Raw genomic sequence first — 21,932 nt, 5'->3', positions numbered from 1 at the left:
CTGGACATTCACACCTACTTGCAGCCGAAAACAACCTCTCTCGCTTTTGATGATGTATGGACCGGCATTCTTACCTTTTCTAACACATTTTTCAGCAATTATGGTCGGAGATTCACACCTACTCACAGCCGAACCACTCCGCTCCCGCATTTGATGGTGTATAGTCGGGCATTCTCACCCTTTCTCATCAGCTTTTTGCAAATTATGATCTGACATTCACACCTACTTGCAGTCGAACAGCTCTGCTCCCGCTTTTGATTATGTTTGGTTGGATATTCGAACCTTTTCTTAACTTCTTTTTACATATTTTGGTTGGACGTTCACACCTTCTTGTAGCCGAACACTTCCACTCCTGCTTTTGATGATGTATGGTTGGGCATTCACACCTTTTTTTTGCCCATTTTTCAGGAATTATGGGTGGACATTCACACCTTGCAGCTGAACACCTCCTATCCCACTTATGATCATGTGCGGTTTGATTTTCGAAAAGTTTCTTTCATGTTTTCTAGCAATTATTGATGGACATGTAGACCTTCTTGCAGCTGAACACCTCCGCTCCCGCTTTTGATCATACATTGTCAGGCATTCGCACCTTGTCTTACCCACTTTTTACAAACTTTAGTCGAACAGTCACACCTTTTTGCAGCCGAACACCACCTCTCCCGCTTTTGATGATGTATGGTCCAGCATTCTTACCTTTTCTAACACATTCTTCAGCAATTATGGTCGGACATTCACACCTACTCAGAGCCGAACACCTCCGCTCCCGCATTTGATGGTGTATAGTCGGGCATTCTCACCCTTTCTCATCAGCTTTTTACAAATTATGATCTGACATTCACACCTGCTTTTGATAATGTATTGTTAGGCATTCGCACCTTTTTTTTACCCATTTTTCATGAATTATGGGTGGACATTCACACCTTCTTGCAGCCGAACACCTCCTCTCCCGCTTATGATCATGTGCGGTTTGATATTCGAAAATTTACTTTCTTGTTTTAAAGCAATTATTGATGGACATTCAAACCTTCTTTTTGATGGTGTATAGTCGGGCTTTCGAGCCTTTTCTTCCCGGTTTTTACAAACCATGGTCGGACTTTCACACCTTCTTGTAGCCGAACAACTCCGCTTCCGCTATTGATTGTGTACAGTCGGGTATTTTAACCTTTTCTTACCCGCTTTTTACCAACTATGGTTGGACATTCACACCGTCTTACAGCGGAACACCTCTGCTCCCGCTTTTGATGGTGTATAGTCGGGCATTCGAACCTTTTCTTACCCGCTTTTTATAAACTATGGTGGGACATTCAAACCTTCTTGTATCCGAAAACCTCCGCTCTCTCTTTTGATCATACATTGTCGGACATTCGCACCTTTTCTTACCCGCTTTTTACAAACCATGGTCGGACTTTCACATCTTCTTGTAGCCGAACACATCCGCTCCCGCTATTGATTGTGTACAGTCGGGTATTTTAACCTTTTCTTACCCGCTTTTTACCAAGTATGGTCGGACATTCACACCTTCGTACAGCGGAACACCTCCGCTCCCTCTTTTGATGGTGTATGTTCGGGCATTCAAACCTTTTCTTACCCGCTTTTTCCAAACTATGGTCGGCTATTCACAGCTTCCTCTCCACCATACTTGTATGGTGGGATATTCACACCCACTTGCCCCAAATTTTGTTGATATTTAGTCGGACATTCGCACCTTACCCGCTTTTGGCAAACTATGGCCTTCTTGCAGCCAAACACCTCTGATCTCGCTTTTGATGATGTTCAGACCTTGCTTCACCTGCTTTTCACCAAATATAGTCGGACATTCACACCTTCTTGCAGCCGAACACTTCAGCTCCACCTTTTAGTGTTCTATCATACCTTTTTTTCACCGCATTTTATACATTATGGTTGGAAATTTTCAACCACTCTCATCCGAAGACCTCTCCTCCCGCTTTTGTTAATATATTTGAACTTTAGTCGGACATTAAAACCTTCTTGCAGCTGAACCACCTCCGCTCCCTGTTTTGATCATATATGGTCTGGCAATACTACCTTTTCTTACCCGTTTGTGAGTAATTATGGCTGGACATTCACACCTACTTGCAGCCGAAAACAACCTCTCTCGCTTTTGATGATGTATGGACCGGCATTCTTACCTTTTCTAACACATTTTTCAGCAATTATGGTCGGAGATTCACACCTACTCACAGCCGAACCACTCCGCTCCCGCATTTGATGGTGTATAGTCGGGCATTCTCACCCTTTCTCATCAGCTTTTTGCAAATTATGATCTGACATTCACACCTACTTGCAGTCGAACAGCTCTGCTCCCGCTTTTGATTATGTTTGGTTGGATATTCGAACCTTTTCTTAACTTCTTTTTACATATTTTGGTTGGACGTTCACACCTTCTTGTAGCCGAACACTTCCACTCCTGCTTTTGATGATGTATGGTTGGGCATTCACACCTTTTTTTTGCCCATTTTTCAGGAATTATGGGTGGACATTCACACCTTGCAGCTGAACACCTCCTATCCCACTTATGATCATGTGCGGTTTGATTTTCGAAAAGTTTCTTTCATGTTTTCTAGCAATTATTGATGGACATGTAGACCTTCTTGCAGCTGAACACCTCCGCTCCCGCTTTTGATCATACATTGTCAGGCATTCGCACCTTGTCTTACCCACTTTTTACAAACTTTAGTCGAACAGTCACACCTTTTTGCAGCCGAACACCACCTCTCCCGCTTTTGATGATGTATGGTCCAGCATTCTTACCTTTTCTAACACATTCTTCAGCAATTATGGTCGGACATTCACACCTTCTCAGAGCCGAACACCTCCGCTCCCGCATTTGATGGTGTATAGTCGGGCATTCTCACCCTTTCTCATCAGCTTTTTACAAATTATGATCTGACATTCACACCTGCTTTTGATAATGTATTGTTAGGCATTCGCACCTTTTTTTTACCCATTTTTCATGAATTATGGGTGGACATTCACACCTTCTTGCAGCCGAACACCTCCTCTCCCGCTTATGATCATGTGCGGTTTGATATTCGAAAATTTACTTTCTTGTTTTAAAGCAATTATTGATGGACATTCAAACCTTCTTTTTGATGGTGTATAGTCGGGCTTTCGAGCCTTTTCTTCCCGGTTTTTACAAACCATGGTCGGACTTTCACACCTTCTTGTAGCCGAACAACTCCGCTCCCGCTATTGATTGTGTACAGTCGGGTATTTTAACCTTTTCTTACCCGCTTTTTACCAACTATGGTCGGACATTCACACCGTCTTACAGCGGAACACCTCTGCTCCCGCTTTTGATGGTGTATAGTCGGGCATTCGAACCTTTTCTTACCCGCTTTTTACAAACTATGGTGGGACATTCAAACCTTCTTGTATCCGAAAACCTCCGCTCTCTCTTTTGATCATACATTGTCGGACATTCGCACCTTTTCTTACCCGCTTTTTACAAACCATGGTCGGACTTTCACATCTTCTTGTAGCCGAACACATCCGCTCCCGCTATTGATTGTGTACAGTCGGGTATTTTAACCTTTTCTTACCCGCTTTTTACCAAGTATGGTCGGACATTCACACCTTCGTACAGCGGAACACCTCCGCTCCCTCTTTTGATGGTGTATGTTCGGGCATTCAAACCTTTTCTTACCCGCTTTTTCCAAACTATGGCCGGCTATTCACAGCTTCCTCTCCACCATACTTGTATGGTGGGATATTCACACCCACTTACATCCGAAGACCTCCGCCCCAAATTTTGTTGATATTTAGTCGGACATTCGCACCTTACCCGCTTTTGGCAAACTATGGCCTTCTTGCAGCCAAACACCTCTGATCTCGCTTTTGATGATGTAAGGTTGGGCATTCAGACCTTGCTTCACTTGCTTTTCACCAAATATAGTCGGACATTCACACCTTCTTGCAGCCGAACACTTCCGCTCCACCTTTTAGTGTTCTATCACACCTTTTTTTCACCGCATTTTATACATTATGGTCGGAAATTTTCAACCACTCTCATCCGAAGACCTCTCCTCCCGCTTTTGTTAATATATTTGAACTTTAGTCGGACATTCAAACCTTCTTGCAGCTGAACCACCTCCGCTCCCTGTTTTGATCATATATGGTCTGGCAATACTACCTTTTCTTACCCGTTTGTGAGTAATTATGTCTGGACATTCACACCTACTTGCAGCCGAACACATCCTCTCTCGCTTTTGATGATGTATGGACCGGCATTCTTACCTTTTCTAACACATTTTTCAGCAATTATGGTCGGAGATTCACACCTACTCACAGCCGAACACCTCCGCTCCCGCATTTGATGGTGTATAGTCGGGCATTCTCACCCTTTCTCATCAGCTTTTTGCAAATTATGATCTGACATTCACACCTACTTGCAGTCGAACAGCTCTGCTCCCGCTTTTGATTATGTTTGGTTGGATATTCGAACCTTTTCTTAACTTCTTTTTACATATTTTGGTTGGACGTTCACACCTTCTTGTAGCCGAACACTTCCACTCCTGCTTTTGATGATGTATGGTTGGGCATTCACACCTTTTTTTTGCCCATTTTTCAGGAATTATGGGTGGACATTCACACCTTGCAGCTGAACACCTCCTATCCCACTTATGATCATGTGCGGTTTGATTTTCGAAAAGTTTCTTTCATGTTTTCTAGCAATTATTGATGGGCATGTAGACCTTCTTGCAGCTGAACACCTCCGCTCCCGCTTTTGATCATACATTGTCAGGCATTCGCACCTTGTCTTACCCACTTTTTACAAACTTTAGTCGAACAGTCACACCTTTTTGCAGCCGAACACCACCTCTACCGCTTTTGATGATGTATGGTCCAGCATTCTTACCTTTTCTAACACATTCTTCAGCAATTATGGTCGGACATTCACACCTACTCAGAGCCGAACACCTCCGCTCCCGCATTTGATGGTGTATAGTCGGGCATTCTCACCCTTTCTCATCAGCTTTTTACAAATTATGATCTGACATTCACACCTGCTTTTGATAATGTATTGTTAGGCATTCGCACCTTTTTTTTACCCATTTTTCATGAATTATGGGTGGACATTCACACCTTCTTGCAGCCGAACACCTCCTCTCCCGCTTATGATCATGTGCGGTTTGATATTCGAAAATTTACTTTCTTGTTTTAAAGCAATTATTGATGGACATTCAAACCTTCTTTTTGATGGTGTATAGTCGGGCTTTCGAGTCTTTTCTTCCCGGTTTTTACAAACCATGGTCGGACTTTCACACCTTCTTGTAGCCGAACAACTCCGCTCCCGCTATTGATTGTGTACAGTCGGGTATTTTAACCTTTTCTTACCCGCTTTTTACCAACCATGGTCGGACATTCACACCGTCTTACAGCGGAACACCTCTGCTCCCGCTTTTGATGGTGTATAGTCGGGCATTCGAACCTTTTCTTACCCGCTTTTTACAAACTATGGTGGGACATTCAAACCTTCTTGTATCCGAAAACCTCCGCTCTCTCTTTTGATCATACATTGTCGGACATTCGCACCTTTTCTTACCCGCTTTTTACAAACCATGGTCGGACTTTCACATCTTCTTGTAGCCGAACACATCCGCTCCCGCTATTGATTGTGTACAGTCGGGTATTTTAACCTTTTCTTACCCGCTTTTTACCAAGTATGGTCGGACATTCACACCTTCGTACAGCGGAACACCTCCGCTCCCTCTTTTGATAATGTATGTTCGGGCATTCAAACCTTTTCTTACCCGCTTTTTCCAAACTATGGCCGGCTATAAACAGCTTCCTCTCCACCATACTTGTATGGTGGGATATTCACACCCACTTGCATCCGAAGACCTCCGCCCCAAATTTTGTTGATATTTAGTCGGACATTCGCACCTTACCCGCTTTTGGCAAACTATGGCCTTCTTGCAGCCAAACACCTCTGATCTCGCTTTTGATGATGTAAGGTTGGGCATTCAGACCTTGCTTCACCTGCTTTTCACCAAATATAGTCGGACATTCACACCTTCTTGCAGCCGAACACTTCCGCTCCACCTTTTAGTGTTCTATCACACCTTTTTTTCACCGCATTTTATACATTATGGTCGGAAATTTTCAACCACTCTCATCCGAAGACCTCTCCTCCCGCTTTTGTTAATATATTTGAACTTTAGTCGGACATTCAAACCTTCTTGCAGCTGAACCACCTCCGCTCCCTGTTTTGATCATATATGGTCTGGCAATACTACCTTTTCTTACCCGTTTGTGAGTAATTATGGCTGGACATTCACACCTACTTGCAGCCAAACACAACCTCTCTCGCTTTTGATGATGTATGGACCGGCATTCTTACCTTTTCTAACACATTTTTCAGCAATTATGGTCGGAGATTCACACCTACTCACAGCCGAACACCTCCGCTCCCGCATTTGATGGTGTATAGTCGGGCATTCTCACCCTTTCTCATCAGCTTTTTGCAAATTATGATCTGACATTCACACCTACTTGCAGTCGAACAGCTCTGCTCCCGCTTTTGATTATGTTTGGTTGGATATTCGAACCTTTTCTTAACTGCTTTTTACATATTTTGGTTGGACGTTCACACCTTCTTGTAGCCGAATACTTCCACTCCTGCTTTTGATGATGTATGGTTGGGCATTCACACCTTTTTTTGCCCATTTTTCAGGAATTATGGGTGGACATTCACACCTTGCAGCTGAACACCTCCTATCCCACTTATGATCATGTGCGGTTTGATTTTCGAAAAGTTTCTTTCATGTTTTCTAGCAATTATTGATGGACATGTAGACCTTCTTGCAGCTGAACACCTCCGCTCCCGCTTTTGATCATACATTGTCAGGCATTCGCACCTTATCTTACCCACTTTTTACAAACTTTAGTCGAACAGTCACACCTTTTTGCAGCTGAACACAACCTCTCTCGCTTTTGATGATGTATGGACCGGCATTCTTACCTTTTCCAACACATTTTTCAGCAATTATGGTCGGAGATTCACACCTACTCACAGCCGAACAACTCCGCTCCCGCATTTGATGGTGTATAGTCGGGCATTCTCACCCTTTCTCATCAGCTTTTTGCAAATTATGATCTGACATTCACACCTACTTGCAGTCTAACAGCTCTGCTCCTGCTTTTGATTATGTTTGGTTGGATATTCGAACCTTTTCTTAACTGCTTTTTACAAACTTTGGTTGGACGTTCACACCTTCTTGTAGCCGAACACATGCACTCCTGCTTTTGATGATGTATGGTTGGGCATTCGCACCTTTTTTTTACCCATTTTTCAGGTATTATGGGTGGACATTCACACCTTCTTGCAGCTGAACACCTCCTCTCCCACTTATGATCATGTGTGGTTTGATTTTCGAAAATTTTCTTTCATGTTTTCTAGCAATTATTGATGGACATTTAGACCTTCTTGCAGCTGAACACCACCTCTCCCGATTTTGATGATGTATGGACCGGCATTTTTACCTTTTCTAACACATTTTTCAGCAATTATGGTTGGAGATTCACACCTACTCACAGCCGAACAACTCCGCTACCGCATTTGATGGTGTATAGTCGGGCATTCTCACCCTTTCTCATCAGCTTTTTGCAAATTATGATCTGACATTCACACCTACTTCCAGTCGAACAGCTCTGCTCCCGCTTTTGATTATGTTTGGTTAGATATTCGAACCTTTTCTTAACTGCTTTTTACAAACTTTGGTCGGACGTTCACAATATCTTGCAGCCGAACACCTCCGCTTCCGCTTTTGATGGTGTATATTCGGGCATACGAACCTTTTCTTACCCGCTTTTTACAAACCAAGGTCGGACTTTCACACCTTCTCTTAGCTGAACAACTCCGCTCCCTCTTTTGATTGTGTACAGTCGGGTAATTTAACCTTTTCTTACCCGCTTTTTACCATCTATGGTCGGACATTCACACCGTCTTACAGCGGAACACCTCCGCTCCCTCTTTTGATGATGTATGGTTAGGCATTCGCACCTTTTCTTACCCATTTTTCAGTAATTATGGGTAGACATTCACCCCTTCTTGCAGCTGAACACCTCCTCTCCCGCTTATGATCATGTGCAGTTTGATATTCGAAAATTTTCTTTTATGTTTTCTAGCAATTATTGATGGACATTCAGACCGTCTTGCAGCTGAACACCTCCGCTCCCACTTTTGATGGTGTATAGTCGGGCTTTCGAGCCTTTTCTTCCCCGGTTTTTACAAATTATGGTTGGACATTCAGACCTTCTTGCAGCCGAAAACCTCCACTCCCTCTTTTGATCATACATTGTCGGGCATTCGCACCTTTTCTTACCCGCTTTTTACAAACCATGGTCGGACTTTCACACCTTTTAGTAGCCGAACAACTCCGCTCCCGCTATTGATTGTGTACAGTCGGGTATTTTAACCTTTTCTTACCCGCTTTTTACCAACTATGGTTGGACATTCACACCTTCTTACAGCAGAACACCTCCGCTCCCGCTTTTGATCATACATTGTCAGGCATTCGCACCTTGTCTTACCCACTTTTTACAAACTTTAGTCGAACAGTCACACCTTTTTGCAGCCGAACACCACCTCTACCGCTTTTGATGATGTATGGTCCAGCATTCTTACCTTTTCTAACACATTCTTCAGCAATTATGGTCGGACATTCACACCTACTCAGAGCCGAACACCTCCGCTCCCGCATTTGATGGTGTATAGTCGGGCATTCTCACCCTTTCTCATCAGCTTTTTACAAATTATGATCTGACATTCACACCTGCTTTTGATAATGTATTGTTAGGCATTCGCACCTTTTTTTTACCCATTTTTCATGAATTATGGGTGGACATTCACACCTTCTTGCAGCCGAACACCTCCTCTCCCGCTTATGATCATGTGCGGTTTGATATTCGAAAATTTACTTTCTTGTTTTAAAGCAATTATTGATGGACATTCAAACCTTCTTTTTGATGGTGTATAGTCGGGCTTTCGAGTCTTTTCTTCCCGGTTTTTACAAACCATGGTCGGACTTTCACACCTTCTTGTAGCCGAACAACTCCGCTCCCGCTATTGATTGTGTACAGTCGGGTATTTTAACCTTTTCTTACCCGCTTTTTACCAACTATGGTCGGACATTCACACCGTCTTACAGCGGAACACCTCTGCTCCCGCTTTTGATGGTGTATAGTCGGGCATTCGAACCTTTTCTTACCCGCTTTTTACAAACTATGGTGGGACATTCAAACCTTCTTGTATCCGAAAACCTCCGCTCTCTCTTTTGATCATACATTGTCGGACATTCGCACCTTTTCTTACCCGCTTTTTACAAACCATGGTCGGACTTTCACATCTTCTTGTAGCCGAACACATCCGCTCCGGCTATTGATTGTGTACAGTCGGGTATTTTAACCTTTTCTTACCCGCTTTTTACCAAGTATGGTCGGACATTCACACCTTCGTACAGCGGAACACCTCCGCTCCCTCTTTTGATAATGTATGTTCGGGCATTCAAACCTTTTCTTACCCGCTTTTTCCAAACTATGGCCGGCTATTAACAGCTTCCTCTCCACCATACTTGTATGGTGGGATATTCACACCCACTTGCATCCGAAGACCTCCGCCCCAAATTTTGTTGATATTTAGTCGGACATTCGCAACTTACCCGCTTTTGGCAAACTATGGCCTTCTTGCAGCCAAACACCTCTGATCTCGCTTTTGATGATGTAAGGTTGGGCATTCAGACCTTGCTTCACCTGCTTTTCACCAAATATAGTCGGACATTCACACCTTCTTGCAGCCGAACACTTCCGCTCCACCTTTTAGTGTTCTATCACACCTTTTTTTCACCGCATTTTATACATTATGGTCAGAAATTTTCAACCACTCTCATCCGAAGACCTCTCCTCCCGCTTTTGTTAATATATTTGAACTTTAGTCGGACATTCAAACCTTCTTGCAGCTGAACCACCTCCGCTCCCTGTTTTGATCATATATGGTCTGGCAATACTACCTTTTCTTACCCGTTTGTGAGTAATTATGGCTGGACATTCACACCTACTTGCAGCCAAACACAACCTCTCTCGCTTTTGATGATGTATGGACCGGCATTCTTACCTTTTCTAACACATTTTTCAGCAATTATGGTCGGAGATTCACACCTACTCACAGCCGAACACCTCCGCTCCCGCATTTGATGGTGTATAGTCGGGCATTCTCACCCTTTCTCATCAGCTTTTTGCAAATTATGATCTGACATTCACACCTACTTGCAGTCGAACAGCTCTGCTCCCGCTTTTGATTATGTTTGGTTGGATATTCGAACCTTTTCTTAACTGCTTTTTACATATTTTGGTTGGACATTCACACCTTCTTGTAGCCGAACACATGCACTCCTGCTTTTGATGATGTATGGTTGGGCATTCACACCTTTTTTTGCCCATTTTTCAGGAATTATGGGTGGACATTCACACCTTGCAGCTGAACACCTCCTATCCCACTTATGATCATGTGCGGTTTGATTTTCGAAAAGTTTCTTTCATGTTTTCTAGCAATTATTGATGGACATGTAGACCTTCTTGCAGCTGAACACCTCCGCTCCCGCTTTTGATCATACATTGTCAGGCATTCGCACCTTATCTTACCCACTTTTTACAAACTTTAGTCGAACAGTCACACCTTTTTGCAGCCGAACACAACCTCTCTCGCTTTTGATGATGTATGGACCGGCATTCTTACCTTTTCCAACACATTTTTCAGCAATTATGGTCGGAGATTCACACCTACTCACAGCCGAACAACTCCGCTCCCGCATTTGATGGTGTATAGTCGGGCATTCTCACCCTTTCTCATCAGCTTTTTGCAAATTATGATCTGACATTCACACCTACTTGCAGTCTAACAGCTCTGCTCCTGCTTTTGATTATGTTTGGTTGGATATTCGAACCTTTTCTTAACTGCTTTTTACAAACTTTGGTTGGACGTTCACACCTTCTTGTAGCCGAACACATGCACTCCTGCTTTTGATGATGTATGGTTGGGCATTCGCACCTTTTTTTTACCCATTTTTCAGGTATTATGGGTGGACATTCACACCTTCTTGCAGCTGAACACCTCCTCTCCCACTTATGATCATGTGTGGTTTGATTTTCGAAAATTTTCTTTCATGTTTTCTAGCAATTATTGATGGACATTTAGACCTTCTTGCAGCTGAACACCACCTCTCCCGATTTTGATGATGTATGGACCGGCATTTTTACCTTTTCTAACACATTTTTCAGCAATTATGGTTGGAGATTCACACCTACTCACAGCCGAACAACTCCGCTACCGCATTTGATGGTGTATAGTCGGGCATTCTCACCCTTTCTCATCAGCTTTTTGCAAATTATGATCTGACATTCACACCTACTTCCAGTCGAACAGCTCTGCTCCCGCTTTTGATTATGTTTGGTTAGATATTCGAACCTTTTCTTAACTGCTTTTTACAAACTTTGGTCGGACGTTCACAATATCTTGCAGCCGAACACCTCCGCTTCCGCTTTTGATGGTGTATATTCGGGCATACGAACCTTTTCTTACCCGCTTTTTACAAACCAAGGTCGGACTTTCACACCTTCTCTTAGCTGAACAACTCCGCTCCCTCTTTTGATTGTGTACAGTCGGGTAATTTAACCTTTTCTTACCCGCTTTTTACCATCTATGGTCGGACATTCACACCGTCTTACAGCGGAACACCTCCGCTCCCTCTTTTGATGATGTATGGTTAGGCATTCGCACCTTTTCTTACCCATTTTTCAGTAATTATGGGTAGACATTCACCCCTTCTTGCAGCTGAACACCTCCTCTCCCGCTTATGATCATGTGCAGTTTGATATTCGAAATTTTTCTTTTATGTTTTCTAGCAATTATTGATGGACATTCAGACCGTCTTGCAGCTGAACACCTCCGCTCCCACTTTTGATGGTGTATAGTCGGGCTTTCGAGCCTTTTCTTCCCCGGTTTTTACAAATTATGGTTGGACATTCAGACCTTCTTGCAGCCGAAAACCTCCACTCCCTCTTTTGATCATACATTGTCGGGCATTCGCACCTTTTCTTACCCGCTTTTTACAAACCATGGTCGGACTTTCACACCTTTTAGTAGCCGAACAACTCCGCTCCCGCTATTGATTGTGTACAGTCGGGTATTTTAACCTTTTCTTACCCGCTTTTTACCAACTATGGTTGGACATTCACACCTTCTTACAGCAGAACACCTCCGCTCCCTGTTTTGATTATGTATGGTTTGACATTCGCACCTTCTCTCACCCGCCTTTTACTATGGTCGGCCATTCACAGCTTCCTCTCCACCATACTTGTATGGTGGGATATTCACACCCACTTGCATCCGAAGACCTCCGCCCCCACTTTTGTTGATATTTAGTCGGTCATTCGCACCTTACCCGCTTTTGGCAAACTATGGCCTTCTTGCAGCCAAACACCTCTGATCTCGCTTTTGATGATGTAAGGTTGGGCATTCAGACCTTGCTTCACCTGCTTTTCACCAAATATAGTCGGACATTCACACCTTCTTGCAGCCGAACACTTCCGCTTTTAGTGTTCTATGAGGCATTCACATATTTTTTTTCACCGTATTTTATAGATTATGGTTGGAAATTCTCACCCACTCTCATCCGAAGACCTCTCCTCCCGCTTTTATTAATATATAGTCGGGCATTCGAACCTTTTCTTACCCGCTTTTTACAAATTATGGTCGAACATTCACACCTACTTGTAGCTGAATACTTCCGCTCCACCTTTTAGGTATGTTTGGTTGGCATTTGCACCTCTTTTTATACTGATTGCTGAAGATTAAGTTGTTCTTTCTCAAACTACAAATTTTTTTTAATTGTTGAAACTTGATTTGAAGTGGATAAATAAGGAGGACAAACAGTTTTAAGTCAGGCTGATAGAAGGAATTAATTTTATAGCAAAATCTGTATTTCGTCATATGTCGAGAGATGCTTATTGCTGAAGAAGTTCTTTCTCATTCTACAAAGTACAACGTTGTTTATCGTTGAAACTTGATTAGACATGAATAAATATGAAGGACAAAGCAGTCTTTACTTGGTTTGAGTTAATGAATTCGTTTTATAGGAGAATCCGAATTCGTGCATAACTCATAAAATAGAGCTTATTTTCGGATTCCTGAAGAATGAGTCTGGTTCTTTCTCATAATACAAAGTTTGTTGTTTATTGTTGAAACTTCATCAGAAGTGAAGAAATAAATGAATGCCTATCAACAAATGTGGGATCTAAACTCTAGTGCTTCCTCTAAAATAATTTCCTTTCTCAATTTAGAAATGTGTGTGTGTAAGTCACAACACCCGTGACACCAAAACGGCTTTCTTTTCTCTACACTCTGCACTATGAGCACACACACCAAATCAGAAAGGCTTTTTTCTCTCTTTTCTACATTATGGACTGTGGGGACACAAAACCGCTCTCTCTTTTTTTTTTTATCGTGTGCCAGGGCGTTGTCTCACGTATTAGATTATGCTTAAGATACGAATGGGTTTATCAGTCACATCAGAATCCATACATACTGATCCTCCCGTAATAAAATGGTCGGATCTTATCAAACACACTTTGTTTCTTGTGACAATCAAGTCAGCGAAACAGCGTATACACGTCAAGACACTGAATCAAGTTTGCCACAAGAACTCATAAGTTTGGCAGTATTGCTCTGCCGTCAGCAATCATACACCCATTTTATTTTCGTGAGACATGTGCAAGCACCTGTTCATCTACTGTTCTATCACTATGAATTAGTGATCTATTATCAATAAGGATACTTCTACAACTACTATCAAAGTATGTCCGGACTTCTTATGTTGTCAGTTGCTATATATGAATAAGTGGGTAGCTACTGACAAGCATTAAGCATGTCACACAGCCCAAACATATAACATTTCAGGACACACCACACAGTTAACAACCACAGTGAAGCGTGTCAAAGCCCAAACATGTAACATTCAACAGGACACTTACACAACACATTCAAATCAAACAGTCAGACAACATACAAGAACATATACCCCAGCCAGCATTGCTCCCTGCCTATTTTCGTACAGCACACTATGTGTGCGCACACCTTTATTCACAAACTCTTCAACTTATACTCTTTTACCGAAGCTGCTACAGCTCGATTGGCCGAATACCCTTAGATCCTATTTCGGTGAATTTGACATCTGCCTTACATATAACAGATTAGCGGTTTAGCAGTTTTAATTTAGTATGAGTGAAGGAATTCATTTTATAGCAAAATCCGAAATCGTGAAGAACTCATGAAAGTAAGCTTATTCTCGGATTCCTGAAACTTTAGATTTGCTCTTTCTTTTACTGCAAAGTACAACGTTGTTTTTTTTGTTTAAATCTTTCTAGACATGGTAAATATGAACGACAAAGCAGTTTTAACATAGTTTGAGTGAAGGAATTCATTTTATAGATAAAATCCCAAGAGTCTGCAGAGAAAAGAGAGTGAATGCGAAGTAGACTTTAACACGGCTATGGGAGCGAGCCGAGTGTCGGCTAACCGGGAGAATTGCTTGAAAGAAACGCGACACCGAATGAGCGGTCAGAACAAAGCCTCAATACGGGATTCTCGTGGGGTTTTTGTTGCTGCCTTGTCTTTTGCATAGAGTAAAAGACAAGGCAGCCATCGAATAGGGCCCGATTGTTCCTACTTGGTCAGCCGAGGAGCAAGGGGGGGGGGGCAAGCGTCTCAACCAAGCAAAGCTCACCATGGGGAAGGTGGCTATACCAACTAGCCTGATGCCCTGCTCCCGCAGTGACGGATAATCGTACTCTGGTTTCTCTTCATAACATACAAGTCTTTCGCCTTTTACTAAAGACTTCCGTGGAGAGCAGCACTAATGAGTTGTTTCTATTATTGGCAGGCTTTACCTTTGCGGGTGAAGCCCTTTCTGTCTGTGCAAAAGAAATCTTGCTACTTTGCAGAGTGACTTCTCTGAGTAGAGTCGCCTTACTTGTTGCGACTGTGCCGATGTTCGAAGCTGGAGTGCAAAGTTGTTGCTTGAATGGTGCTTGCTGGAGCATGCGGGACTGCAAAGTTATACCATTTAAAAGGGCTGAAGAGTGCTCAGTGCAGCGGGTGGGCAGAGGTGCAACGTGACACTCTGGCCACCTATGGCCATAAAAAGAACACTGCTACAAGTGCGCATTGTGCCAGCAAGGGCCCTCGGACCTGAAACAGTGGACAGTTATCGCTTCTCAGCCTTTTGGCTAAGATCAAGTGTAGTATCCGTTCTTATCAGTTTAATATGTCCTCTATACGAGGACAACATATTAAATAGATTTTTAAGAATAGGAGTTGAAAAAGAAGCTTGCTCCGTTCACTCCAAGCCTCGACCCGGTACTGCAGTGCCGCTGGGAACGGTGCGCTCTCCTCTGCTCTTGTGAAAAAGCAAACAGCGGTGCAGGATGGAAGTTTCAGGGAGCCCAAGATGAAACTTTCTTTTAATCTGCTGAGAAAAGAGAGTGAATGCGAAGTGGACTTTAACACGGCTCTGGGAGCGAGCCGAGTGCGGGCTAACCGGGAGAATTGCTTGAAAGAAACGCGACACCGAATGAGTGGTCAGAACAAAGCCTCAATACGGTGTTCCCGTGGTGTTTGTGGCTGCCTTGTCTTTTGCACAGAGTAAAAGACAAGGCAGCCATCGAATAGATTGTTTCTACTTGGTCAGCCGAGGAGCAAGGGGGGGGGGGGGGGGGGGGGCAAGCGTCTCAACCAAGCAAAGCTCACCAAGTAGGAACAATCGGGCCCTTTTCGATGGCTGCAACACCTGAAAGAGATATTGATGCGAGACCCGATCAAATGCTTTTTCAAAGTCTAAATTTAAGATGACAAGCCGGGTGTTTCTGTCTCTAGCGTAATCAATGATGTCTCGAATCAGTACGAGGCTGTCGGTGAGTTGTCTCCCTGAGATGGCACAAGCTTGGTCTGGGTGAATTACCTCCTCTAAAACAGAGGACATCCGTGTCGCTAAAACCTTGCTAAAATGTTTACAGTCAAAGTTTAAAAGTGTGATGGGCCTCCAATTCTTTAGGTCGGTCTTATCATTTTTTTTATAAAGTAGAGTCACTATTCCCACTCTAAAACTGTCAGGCAGTCGGTCGAGTTTTTCAAAATCTTTAAAAACATCTAAAATGTCTGATGATAAAAGGTCCCAATAGGTCAGATAGAATTCTGCAGGAAGCCCGTCTAAACCCGGAGCTCGACTTCTCTTAAAACCTGTTAGGCATTTTTTTAACTCTAAAGCAGTAAAATTGTGCATTCTCTTTTACGGTTTTGTCAACGAATTTTAAGATTTCTGCCGATGTTTCCAAGTGCACTGGTTTCTCTTTGTACATGTTACTATAAAAGGTATGTACAGTTTCAATCATCTCTTGTGTGGATTTTGTTAAAAACCCATCTTCTCTTTTTAGATTTTGAATACACTCCTTTTTATTTATAACTTTCTTTCTTTTTCACCTTCCTCAATTTCATGCTCCCTGCTTCTTACAAAAATTCCTTTACTCTTTATTTCTGCTAAAACTGACATTTCCTTTTTGACATCTTTGATTTCTTCTTTAAAGTCTATGCCACACTGATTTAGTTTAAAGTAGTTTATGTAGTCCCATCATACATCTATTCTCTTTCCTTTTTTTACGTTTACCTTGCTGTTTAAAAAAAGTCTGGGTCGTTTCCTTCACCATTTCCCACCATTGTGCATGTGTTTCGTAGAGGTCTTGAAGGGTCTGCCACTCTTTATAACATTCCCTGTACTGACTGACTATGATTTCATCCTCCAACAGGGAACAGTTGAGTTTCCACAGACCACTTCCTACCGTCACACCAGAAGGGGTGAAAGGGTGCAGGAGAGCATAAGGTGGTCTGAAAAGAAAACAGGGGTTAATCTAACATCAGTGGGTGGGCAATCTCTAGTAAAGAAATAATCAATGCGAGAGGCTCTGGTGCCATCATGACTAAACCAGGTGAAGCCCTCCTCTCTGGGATGCATGGTTTTAAAACAGTCAGTAAGCTTAAAATCCCTGCATATGCCCTGAAGTAAAATCGAAGTCTTATCCACTTTAAAATCTACCCCTGCTCTTTTTCTATCTTTCCTGCTCAAGATACAGTTAAAATCCCCTCCTACAACTAAAGGTACTTGCCCTAGCATGTAAAGCTGTATATCTTCTAAAAGGTCATACCTTTCATTTTTTCCATTGAAACCATAAATATTTAAGAGGTTAAAGTCTTGCCCCATAAAATTCAAGAGTGCTAAAAGTGCCCGTCCGTCTCTCACCACTGTGCTACCTTTCACCAGAACATGCGGATTTTTAATTAGAATGGCCACACCATCATTTTTATTTTGATTTGAGCCACTCCATATCGATAAATGGGGCCACATTTCCTCCCATTGTCTATGTTTTTTTAAAAAAGGTAGTCCACATTCTTGTATTAAAAACACATCTGATTTTATGGAGTCTAAGAAGGATAAAATACTCTGGGCTCTTGTCTTTGATTTCACACTTCTCACATTTAGTGTTGAGAAGGTGAGAACCATTAAAAGCATAAAGGAAAGTAGGTATGTCATTTTCGTTTTTCTAAGTTATCAAAACAAATTACACACAGGTTATTTCTTGGGAAACTAGCTCTTCCTTCATTTCTTTAGGTGAAAAGTGAGGAGGGTGATCTATATTTCCTTTTCGGACTCTCGGTGTTGGCCTCTGACGCAATGTTGCATTTAACTTTGAGTCCCTGGGGGTTGATTGCAGAGCTGAAGTTAAAAAGGAGACCTCATTTGGTGAGTCGGAGGGGAAGACTCTAGGTTCTTCCACTGAAGAACTGTCTGAAAGGGACCTAACCCTTCCCCTCTTCTCTGATACCACTGGGGAATCAGAGGCTCAGATGCCGTCCTCTTCGGCTGTTGACCTTCGGGGAGGTGAGTATCTTCACTAGACTCACCTGTCTGCTCTTCCTCCTCATTTAGCGTAGCTCCACCCTCTGCCTGTGAATTCTCAGAGACTTCAACACTGAGTGGTGAGGCCTCTACAGGCCCCTCCCCTTTTTGCTCCTCACTTCCAATCCAAGCTTTTGGCGGGAAGTTTGAATTTATTGGGTCAACCTCTTCACTTTGTTCACCAACTGCCACCTTTGGTCCTTCTCTTTGTTGGCTTGACTGTGGCTTTACCGTCTTTAATTTGTTGGCAAAAGATTTAGGGCAATCTCTGAAGAGGTGATTTAATTCTCCACAGAGATTACATTTCCTGCCATTTGGACACTCTCCAAAAGTTTGCCCAATTTCTCTGCTCTTCCCACATAACACCTTGGTACAAGCCTCAACCAGATGCCCATGCTCACCACACTTGCGGCAGAACTTGGGCTGCCCCTGGTAGTGGATGTAACCTCGGTTTTCAAGGTGGCCAGAGTGTCGCCCACCCGCTGCACTGAGCACTCTTCAGCCCTTTTAAATGGTATAACTTTGCACTCCCACACGCTCCAGCAAGCACCATTCAAGCAACAACTTTGCACTCCAGCTTCGAACATCGGCACAGTCGCAACAAGTAAGGCGACTCTACTCAGAGAAGTCACTCTGCACAGTAAGAAGATTTCTTTTGCACAGACAGAAAGGGCTTCACCCGCAAAGGTAAAGCCTGCCAAAAATAGAAACAACTCATTAGTGCTGCTCTCCACAGAAATCTTTAGTAAAAGGCGAAAGACTTGTACGTTATGAAGAGAAACCAGAGTACGATTATCCGTCACTGCGGGAGCAGGGCATCAGGCTAGTTGGCATAGGTTGAGACGCTTGCCCCCCCCCCCCCCTTGCTCCTCGGCTGACCAACTAGGAACAATCGGGCCCTATTCGATGGCTGCCTTGTCTTTTACTCTGTGCAGAAGACAAGGCAGCAACAAAAACACCACGAGAATCCCGTATTGAGGCTTTGTTCTGATCGCTCATTCGGTGTCGCGTTTCTTTCAAGCAATTCTCCCGGTTAGCCCACACTCGGCTCGCTCCCATAGCCATGTTAAAGTCTACTTCGCATTCACTCTCTTTTCTCAGCAGACCCTTGGGATTTTATCTATAAAATGAATTCCTTCACTCAAACTATGTGAAAACTGCTTTGTCCTTAATATTTACCATGTCTAGAAAGATTTAAACAAAAAAAACAACGTTGTACTTTGCAGTAAAAGAAAGAGCAAATCTAAAGTTTCAGGAATCCGAGAATAAGCTTACTTTCATGAGTTCTTCACGATTTCGGATTTTGCTATAAAATGAATTCCTTCACTCATACTAAATTAAAACTGCTAAACCGCTAATCTGTTATATGTAAGGCAGATGTCAAATTCACCGAAATAGGATCAAAGGGTATTCGGCCAATCGAGCTGTAGCAGCTTCGGTAAAAGAGTATAAGTTGAAGAGTTTGTGAATAAAGGTGTGCGCACACATAGTGTGCTGTACGAAAATAGGCAGGGAGCAATGCCGGCTGGGGTATATGTTCTTGTATGTTGTCTGACTGTTTGATTTGAATGTGTTGTGTAAGTGTCCTGTTGAATGTTACATGTTTGGGCTTTGACACGCTTCACTGTGGTTGTTAACTGTGTGGTGTGTCCTGAAATGTTATATGTTTGGGCTGTGTGACATGCTTAATGCTTGTCAGTAGCTACCCACTTATTCATATATAGCAACTGACAACATAAGAAGTCCGGACATATTTTGATAGTAGTTGTAGAAGTATCCTTATTGATAATAGATCACTAATTCATAGTGATAGAACAGTAGATGAACAGGTGCTTGCACATGTCTCACGAAAATAAAATGGGTGTATGATTGCTGACGGCAGAGCAATACTGCCAAACTTATGAGTTCTTGTGGCAAACTTGATTCAGTGTCTTGACGTGTATACGCTGTTTCGCTGACTTGATTGTCACAAGAAACAAAGTGTGTTTGATAAGATCCGACCATTTTATTACGGGAGGATCAGTATGTATGGATTCTGATGTGACTGATAAACCCATTCGTATCTTAAGCATAATCTAATACGTGAGACAACGCCCTGGCACACGATAAAAAAAAAAAGAAGAGAGAGAGCGGTTTTGTGTCCCCACAGTCCATAATGTAGAAAAGAGAGAAAAAAGCCTTTCTGATTTGGTGTGTGTGCTCATAGTGCAGAGTGTAGAGAAAAGAAAGCCGTTTTGGTGTCACGGGTGTTGTGACTTACAAACACACATTTCTAAATTGAGAAAGGAAATTATTTTAGAGGAAGCACTAGAGTTTAGATCCCACATTTGTTGATAGGCATTCATTTATTTCTTCACTTCTGATGAAGTTTCAACAATAAACAACAAACTTTGTATTATGAGAAAGAACTAGACTCATTCTTCAGGAATCCGAAAATAAGCTCTATTTTATGAGTTATGCACGAATTCGGATTCTCCTATAAAACGAATTCATTAACTCAAACCAAGTTAAGACTGCTTTGTCCTTCATATTTATTCATGTCTAATCAAGTTTCAACGATAAACAACGTTGTACTTTGTAGAATGAGAAAGAACTTCTTCAGCAATAAGCATCTCTCGACATATGACGAAATACAGATTTTGCTATAAAATTAATTCCTTCTATCAGCCTGACTTAAAACTGTTTGTCCTCCTTATTTATCCACTTCAAATCAAGTTTCAACAATTAAAAAAAATTTGTAGTTTGAGAAAGAACAACTTAATCTTCAGCAATCAGTATAAAAAGAGGTGCAAATGCCAACCATACATACCTAAAAGGTGGAGCGGAAATATTCAGCTGCAAGTAGGTGTGAATGTTCGACCATAATTTGTAAAAAGCGGGTAAGAAAAGGTTCGAATGCCCGACTATATATTAACAAAAGCGGGAGGAGAGGTCTTCGGATGAGAGTGGGTGAGAATTTCCAACCATAATCTATAAAATACGGTGAAAAAAAATATGTGAATGCCTCATAGAACACTAAAAGCGGAAGTGTTCGGCTGCAAGAAGGTGTGAATGTCCGACTATATTTGGTGAAAAGCAGGTGAAGCAAGGTCTGAATGCCCAACCTTACATCATCAAAAGCGAGATCAGAGGTGTTTGGCTGCAAGAAGGCCATAGTTTGCCAAAAGCGGGTAAGGTGCGAATGACCGACTAAATATCAACAAAAGTGGGGGCGGAGGTCTTCGGATGCAAGTGGGTGTGAATATCCCACCATACAAGTATGGTGGAGAGGAAGCTGTGAATGGCCGACCATAGTAAAAGGCGGGTGAGAGAAGGTGCGAATGTCAAACCATACATAATCAAAACAGGGAGCGGAGGTGTTCTGCTGTAAGAAGGTGTGAATGTCCAACCATAGTTGGTAAAAAGCGGGTAAGAAAAGGTTAAAATACCCGACTGTACACAATCAATAGCGGGAGCGGAGTTGTTCGGCTACTAAAAGGTGTGAAAGTCCGACCATGGTTTGTAAAAAGCGGGTAAGAAAAGGTGCGAATGCCCGACAATGTATGATCAAAAGAGGGAGTGGAGGTTTTCGGCTGCAAGAAGGTCTGAATGTCCAACCATAATTTGTAAAAACCGGGGAAGAAAAGGCTCGAAAGCCCGACTATACACCATCAAAAGTGGGAGCGGAGGTGTTCAGCTGCAAGACGGTCTGAATGTCCATCAATAATTGCTAGAAAACATGAAAGAAAATTTTCGAATATCAAACTGCACATGATCATAAGCGGGAGAGGAGGTGTTCAGCTGCAAGAAGGTGTGAATGTCTACCCATAATTACTGAAAAATGGGTAAGAAAAGGTGCGGATGCCTAACCATACATCATCAAAAGAGGGAGCGGAGGTGTTCCGCTGTAAGACGGTGTGAATGTCC

The 21,932-nt window shown here is 42.6% G+C and overlaps 3 non-coding genes across 3 annotated transcripts; 2 read left to right on the top strand and 1 right to left on the bottom strand.

Annotated features, from left to right (window-relative positions):
* Positions 1-14,864: 14,864 nt before the first annotated feature.
* On the top strand, positions 14,865-14,978 carry LOC140317225 (U5 spliceosomal RNA). The gene has a single exon (XR_011917558.1). It is a non-coding gene; the product is annotated as a U5 spliceosomal RNA (small nuclear RNA).
* A 308-nt stretch (positions 14,979-15,286) lies between these two features.
* Positions 15,287-15,470, top strand: LOC140317154 (U2 spliceosomal RNA). Its single transcript, XR_011917496.1, has one exon. It is a non-coding gene; the product is annotated as a U2 spliceosomal RNA (small nuclear RNA).
* Positions 15,471-18,702: 3,232 nt separating this feature from the next.
* Positions 18,703-18,816, bottom strand: LOC140317253 (U5 spliceosomal RNA). The gene has a single exon (XR_011917583.1). It is a non-coding gene; the product is annotated as a U5 spliceosomal RNA (small nuclear RNA).
* Positions 18,817-21,932: the final 3,116 nt, after the last annotated feature.

Source organism: Leuresthes tenuis, unplaced genomic scaffold (genome assembly GCF_036924035.1).
Source record: "Leuresthes tenuis unplaced genomic scaffold, fLeuTen1.0.hap1 SCAF_10, whole genome shotgun sequence".
In the NCBI taxonomy this organism is placed as follows: Eukaryota; Metazoa; Chordata; class Actinopteri; order Atheriniformes; family Atherinopsidae; genus Leuresthes; species Leuresthes tenuis.
Note: the sequence above shows the minus strand (reverse complement) of the source record. Positions and strands in the feature narration are given on the sequence as shown.